This window comes from Diabrotica virgifera, chromosome 5, assembly GCF_917563875.1.
Source record: "Diabrotica virgifera virgifera chromosome 5, PGI_DIABVI_V3a".
Classification (NCBI taxonomy): domain Eukaryota; kingdom Metazoa; phylum Arthropoda; class Insecta; order Coleoptera; family Chrysomelidae; genus Diabrotica; species Diabrotica virgifera.
Genome location: NC_065447.1, coordinates 129,642,515 through 129,650,562, shown reverse-complemented (window position 1 = coordinate 129,650,562; position 8,048 = coordinate 129,642,515). Strand labels below are relative to the sequence as shown.

The window sequence follows — 8,048 nt, the reverse complement described above, 5'->3', positions numbered from 1 at the left end:
TATCACATGACCATTCTCATTTAAAAAAATCATCGATTACGTCATCGCGCCCAGATGGATGACGTCACTAGTATAATATATATGCCAAAAAATCTGAATCTAAAAATAAAAATCGACCCGTTTCAGGATTTTTCATTAATGTCGCTGGTTTACGAAATAATGAATTTATGCGTTACTTTATGGACGCACTGTATATGCAATCTTAAGATTCGATTTTAGCAATAAAATAGCTGGTAAATAATTTTTCCCAAAAATTGCATTTTTTTCGATAATTTTCCCAGACTATCAACAAGTTCCAATAAACGGGAGCGCCAACCCAAATTCTGAGCAGTCTCAACATGATAAGGTTAATATCCCCAGTTGTAACTAATATCAAAGAATACATATCTCCCAAGAACCGACACAAACGGATTATCTATGAACTAAATTTTTATGCGCATGTGCCAGATCGGCCATTTCTCAATTTGTATGAATAGCAAATAATTTTGGTGACATTTGTCTTGTACAGGATCGGCGTTTGTTGTCACAGTTGTTTGTTTGGCTTGGCTTGGCGTTAGTATTTTGTTTTTGTATCAGTTTGTAGCTCATAATATTTTGTATAGACTATATTTTCTTATGTAGCCTACAACTATTAATTGTTATTTTCCAACATTTATACAATTTAATTCTTTTTGAGATATCTTGATTATGTGAATTAATTATTTTAAGCTTTTTCATGAACTATAAACTATCGTATAAAAAATTAATTTTGTATTTATTGGGATTTCACAAAGAATTTGAATCTAAAATATCATACAAATTCTCTAACCTTTCTTTGACCTCTACTGTACCAAATGCATCTGCAGGAATAGCACAAAGTCATATTTTATATGTGTTCATTCCACAAGCCACGTGCTGTGTTTAAAAAGTTGAGAATCCAATACTCACAAAAACTTCCATAAAGTACTTTTATCAGCAAACCTAAATTAAATTTAATAAACTATGTTTCATTAAATTGTTTCTGTAGTTTGTATAAAACAATAACTTAGGTCAAATATATAAAACAATTTATGACTGACTACTTGAAATTCAGGATTTTCAGGAGTAACATTATATAATTTAGCTAATTCAAAAAGGTTGATCCAATATCACTTGAAATTGTTTCAACATTCAAGTTAATGCTTGATAATTGACAATACACTCTTCATAATAGGTTTACATTCTCTTGATTATACTTGCGTTCCAACAAAAAAAGCTAAAGGCTGCTTTCATATGGAATATAAGCTTCTGACCATAATGATCAAAACGTTTCCATATATATATATATATATATATATATATATATATATATATATATATATATATATATATATATATATATATATATATATATATATATATATATATATTAATTAAAAAAATTACTTTTTCTCTTTTCTCGATTGCTTATTAGTTTTTATTGTATACTATATATATATATATATATATATATATATATATATATATATATATATATATATATATATATATATATATATATATATATATATATATATATATATATATATATATATTTTCAGTTATTACATCTTTATATTTATAGAAATAAAATAGTACAATACTTATTGGTTTTTTATTTATTTACTCCGATATTCGACTTTAAAGAATGTACTGGCTGGAATGTACGGAATGTTTTGGCTGGTTTCCAAGACAATAAAAATTGAAAATATTGACATTCGATTTTAGCATACAGTTTCTTGTTGTTGATCACGAACATTTGTCATCCAAAAAGAATTGGATTCCGTGACGGTTACAACGGCTGTTATTTTTCGATTATTTTACGCAATAACGAATATAATGAATTAGGAAATACCTCGACAAACAAGTAATTGGTCCTAGGTTTTCACCCAAAGTAATCGAAAGTAGAACTGGAAGTCGATATTGGAACTCTTCGTGTAACTTTGCGTCGATTGATCTACGATTTTACTAATTTTGTCATATTGTTTTACATTCATATCATATTTTGAGTGACTTTAAAGCAGTACCTACGGTTGTAACTCTAAAACCGAAGTTTGCTTTAGTTTTCCTTGCAAGAAATAAACAAAACACATCTAAACTAAACCTAACCTCGCTTTTGGCCATTCATTCATCTCCGTGTCAAATAATTTCGACAGTCGAAATTATAATATCAACACCCTTTTTAAAGTCGCTATTAATTTCGATAGTCGCTATTTCATGACGTCACTTCGTTAGTTCAACTAAAATCCACAAGGCTCGCACAATCGCATTTCAACCGTCGCCATATTGAAAGCGACTTGTTTAGTGTCGAAATTTTATTTAGAATCAGGGCCCAGGGCCCTGATTCTAAATCAAATTTCGACCAAAAACAAGTCGCTTTCAATAGGGCTTTTCATCGACTGTCATTTGTTTCGAGCTTCTGTCATGTGTCACATAATATTAATATATCTACGCCATACGTCTTTGGTTTGTATCATTGGTATATAGCGATAACGTATGACGTAGATATATTAATATTATGTGACACATGACAGAAGCTCGAAACAAATGACTGTGAATGAAAAGCCCTATATGGCGACTGTCGAAATTATTTGACACGGAGATGAATGAATGGCCAAAAGCGAGGTTAGGTTTAGTTTAGATGTGTTTTGTTTATTTCTTGCAAGGAAAACTAAATCAAAAGGTATTATAATATAGCTGGGTTTAATTGAAATTTGCTTGTTTTGAGGAATTAGATAGAATAGTATTAAATTAGAAATATAATAATTGAGAATGTCCACAACATGAATCATCAACTCAATGAAAGATGTGAGGTAATAATCTGGGAAAATTAGTAAAAAACAAGGAAAATTAATTACCAGCTATTTTATTGCTGGACATGCTGAAATCAAATCTTAAGATTTCCTATATTAGTAATATAGCTGTGCAAAGTCCACAGAAAGTGTGCTATTTTGTTTATAAACAAATTAGCGCTCCGAAATCTTTTTTTTTTTATTATTGGTCTATAACTCCGAAAATTTTAACTTTAAACCAAAACACTCACATAAAAATTGACAGTAATTTAATTCTGCACATTGATAATTTATTCCAATTTCCTTCGACGGAAATTTTCTTCGGAAAATTCGGGTTTTCCAAACAAAATCTTTAATTTTCAACTAAAATTTGAGGGAAGTAATTATTTATCAATAATTAAATAATTTGGTGACAGTGACATAAATCTTTTTTGTTATGAGTGTCTTGAAGATATGAAAATTTGTATGTACAAAGAGGACCGGAATTAAAAGGTATCTAATGGTTCAAAGATTAAAATCCTGTTGTTTATAACTCTGTCGCAAATGCCGGTCAAATTTGACCGGTTATACCTGGAATCACTCCTCGCAATTCAATTTGTTTTTCTTCGAAAAGGACACAGAAGCCGTGCTCTTTTGAACAGCGTTAACTTAATTTAATTTAATCTAATATTTTCTGAGGGGTTCTATTTGTTTATAAGCCAAAAAATTGTTTCTTTATAACATTCCTGAGACCGCTCAAATGGTCCAATTTCAATCCTGTAAGGTACGTTGAATAGGTATAGTGCTTTTTTATATGAAAATCATAGTTATTCTGGTGTATCATAATTTTTCTGGTTATTATTTCGACCGAAATTTTTTAATTAACATTTTAATTATTGCTAAACTATTGGTTAGATTGTCGCCGGTCTCCTGATATACAGAGAGGGGCTAAATTATGGAATAAATTCATTTTCTCTAAAATGGACGATTTTAGAGAAAAATCCCGAAACAGGTCGATTTTTATTTTTAAATTAAATTTCTTGGCATATATTTCAAACTAGTGACGTCATCCATCCGAGCGTGATGACGTAATTATTTTTTTAAATAGGAATATGGGTTCGTGTTGTAGCTCATTTACAAAGGCGTTCAATTCTCTATTCAGTATTATAAACATTAATATCAATATTTATACAGGGAGGCCAAAAAAAATTTTTAATTAAATTAATTGACGCAAGAAGAAGAATGCATGTAATTTATTTAATTCAAAATACATTCTATTGCTGTCAGAAAATAGAAAAAAATGTTTATTTTGCAAATAAACATTGCTTTTAGCTTAAATTAAAAGTTCAAACTGCCAATAGGTAGGAGGGAGGCTGTTTGTGATTTAATTTAAGCGAAAAGAAATGTTTATTTGTGAAATAAACCTTTTTTTCTATTTTCTGACAGCAGTACAATGTATTTTGAGTTAAATAAATTACATACATTCTTCTTTTTGCGCCAATTAATTTAATTCAAAATTTTTTTTGGCAACCCTGTATAAATACCTAATGATATTAATGTTTATATTACTGAATAGAGAATTAAACGCCCTTTCAAATGACTTACCACACGACCCCTATTCCCATTAACAAAATTATCGATTACGTCATCACGCTCAGATGGATGACGTCACTAGTATGAAATATATGCCAAAAAATTGTAATTTAAAAATAAAAATCGACCCCTTTCGGGATTTTGCTCCAAAATCGTCCGTTTTAAAGAAATGAATTTATTCCATAATTTAGCCCCTCTGTATAATCTACTATAATAAATCTTTCATGTCTTCAATTATTTAATTATTGATAAATAATTAGGTACTTCCCTAAAATTTTAATTGAAAATGGCAGATTTTTTGGGAAAACTCGGATTTTCTGAGTAAAATTTTTGTTGAAGGAAATCGAAAAAAAAATAACTTTGTGCAGAACTAAATTACGGTGAATTTTTATTTGAGTGTTTTTGGCTCAAAGGAAAAATTATAGGAGTTACAGACCACTAATTGAAAAAAAAAAAAGAAGATTTAGGAGTGCTAATTTGTTTATAAATAAAATAACACACTTTCTGCGGACTTGTCATACCCCATATTACTAATATATGCAATCTTAAGATTCGATTTTAGCAATAAAATAGCTGGTAAATAATGTTTCCCAAAAATGGTACTATTATTTCGATAATTTTCCCAGACTATCAACAAAATCCAGGGGAGAGATTAAATGTCCAGCAAACGACGGCACTGTTGCCAGATTTCTTTTAGCGGGAATTTTAAAATTTGGTTTTAAATTTGACAGTTCTGTTTTCTCAACTCAAAAATCTTAACCTTACTTTTACAATTGGTTAGGATTATTATGTATTTTATTTACATGTAAATATTGAAACAAATAATATTGTACTGTTTCATAATTTAAAACTCATTATGTTACAGTCTTTTCCAGTTGATAAAATTGCAAATCAAAAACTTTTAGGTAGGTACCTGTAACTTCCACATTATTATTTATTTTTTAAGTATTAGGGTTGATGTTGAGTATTTGCTAATACTAGATAATAGAGTATATACAAAGTAAGCTATAAGTAGTATAACTGCCCATGTAATCACCTGTTATGTTGTTTTTGTAGATTTTACTGTGTGGAGGCACAGGAAGAATACAAGAGTACTTACAAGAACATGAAACATCTTATTATGAATGTATGCGATCCTCAAAAAATTATTCTACAAAACAAGATCGAGAAAGAGCTTTAAAATCCCAAGGATCCTGCAAAATGTTTATTTCCTGTACTAGTCGAAGAATAATAGTATCTAAAAACAATGAAACTGATTGTTGTGGAGTAACATATTTTAAAACACATTATGAGATGAGGATGATATAGATTACTTACATATACCAAAATCAGATAAATATCTCTTCAAAGTTTATTTTGAGAGTTTTTTCAAAAATGTAAGTAAAATATTAAATATTTACACATATAAAATATGTTGTTCTGAAGCTATTTCCTTGTGGCATTTTTACAATTAATTAATATATTTTGTATTTTGACAACAGCACCCGATTTGGGCATCGAAACGTTAATAAAATTATTTTTTCAATTTAATTGTGGCTTATTTCCGATCTAAATAGTTAATATACAATATGTTTTAAAACAAAATTGTTACCACTAAACCACTTTTTAAATATTAATCATGAATATTTACAGTTTACAATTTTAAACTATCATAGTGTTTTTGATTCTCCTAATATACCTATATTTTACTTTTTTAGTGCACTTCAGACTATTCAGGATAGCATAGGAGGTGAATTAAAAATAATTGATTTACTTACAAGAAAAGATATCACAGACATTAAACACCCTTGTGGCATTGATTTGAAAGATGGATATAGGTACAAACATGACGCAACCAGTGTTCATTTTTGGGTCGAATGCTTACAGACTACGTCATGTCCAATATTATTTTACAAACAACAGGGCATACTAATGGATATTCATCCTGAATTTAACATTTATGATTTTTGTCTTATTTTCATGAATGCTGTGCCAAAATGAAATGTTAATTAAGTTTGGTAAATCTTTTATCGCAATAGATGGAACTCATGAACTCATTTCTTATGACTTTGAACGTACGACAGTATTAGTAAAAAATGCATTTAGGAATGGATTTCGTAATGCTTTCTTATTTTCAAATAGAAAAGATACCTACTTTTATTTACAAAGTTTTTTTTAAATACATGTTTGTGATGGTGTTAGCGCTTGTTCACAATGGACGTAACCATAAGATGAACGTAAACCGTTATAATTTCGTAAACCGTAATTTGTACATAATTTTATGCAGCGTTCACAATAGACTTAAATTTTACGTAAAGACAGCCTGTCTTTACGTAAAATTTAAGTCTATTGTGAACGCTGCATAAAATTATGTACAAATTACGATTTACGAAATTATAACGGTTTACGTTCATCTTATGGTTACGTCCATTGTGAACAAGCAATTATATGTACAGTTGAGTGTTTTCATATCAGACATAACTGACACCTTTTACAATGGCTGCTCAAATGTAACGGGTTCTGTTCCTAATAGACTGTTTTAAGTGCCTGGCACATAGATAGGGCATGTCAAGTAAATCTTAATAAAATATCTGATTCTGAAAAAAATCTTATGTATACAGATGTATTAATGATGTTTTAGAGAGTATCAATAGCTTTTTGGGTAGAATTCTAAGTGATGCAGGTACATACAATTTTAGTAAGTATTTCCAGTAGAACTACTGCAATAACATCCAACAATCTATTGTTATAGGAAAGGTTGTGGAATTAATACCAATATCATAAAATGTCTATATAATATATTATATTATATCTCATATCGTTATATATATCATAATATATATTATTCCGTGTATGCAGGCTCACTTATTACTACAGTGAGCGATATGAGATATAACAATAATATATTATAGTATAGCTCTCTGTGCATGACCAGATTAACACATTCAGTGACCATCTTGAACAAACGCCACTTGGCTCGTACCACATACTTATATCATTTATTTAGTTACACAGTACTACTGACACAACTTATGCGTCATCAGTAACTTTGGTAAAACCTTCGTGACGCTACCCATACGTCATGGTCACCGAAAATTTTAAAGCTTGTTACCGAAGGGGGGGCTATGCTAAAATATATATTTCATATATTACCTTATGTATCCATAATAATTATATTTATATTATGGAGCCTGAAGACCAAAACAAACATTTTCAATTGGGTGGTTAATGTGTTACATATGTAATGTCATGATTTATGTATTTTTAGCACTAACACATTTGTAGGTAGCAAATCATATTTGTTAATATTATCTAATTTTAATTGTTTATTTTGAAATAAATCTTTTAATCAAAAAAGTGTTGTTTAGTTGTGTACACCCAGCAAATATCCTGATGTAATGCAGACGCCAATTGAATATGATGCCACAAAGATGTCTTTCTATGGTTAAAATTTCACAGCCTAAAGACGTCATTTATATAACTTCCTAGGACGTCACAAAATGCCCGCAATAAGAAATAGAATTAATAACTCACTAATTAATAATTAATTAGTTAGTTATTAACTAATTAATAACTAACCCAGCCTCGCCCCCAGGTAAAGTAAAGGTGCTGCGCCACTAAGAATGTTTTTTTTCAATTTTTTTTTATTTTGTGGCTTTAGCGCTTAGCTATTTAGCCAGATACATGATGAGAATTAATATTAAAACT

The 8,048-nt window shown here is 29.2% G+C and overlaps 1 long non-coding RNA gene across 1 annotated transcript; it reads left to right on the top strand.

The window, feature by feature from the left end:
• Positions 1-5,028: 5,028 nt before the first annotated feature.
• Positions 5,029-6,598, top strand: LOC126884412 (uncharacterized). Its single transcript, XR_007698018.1, has 3 exons — positions 5,029-5,266; positions 5,418-5,737; positions 6,059-6,598. It is a non-coding gene; the product is annotated as an uncharacterized LOC126884412 (long non-coding RNA).
• Positions 6,599-8,048: the final 1,450 nt, after the last annotated feature.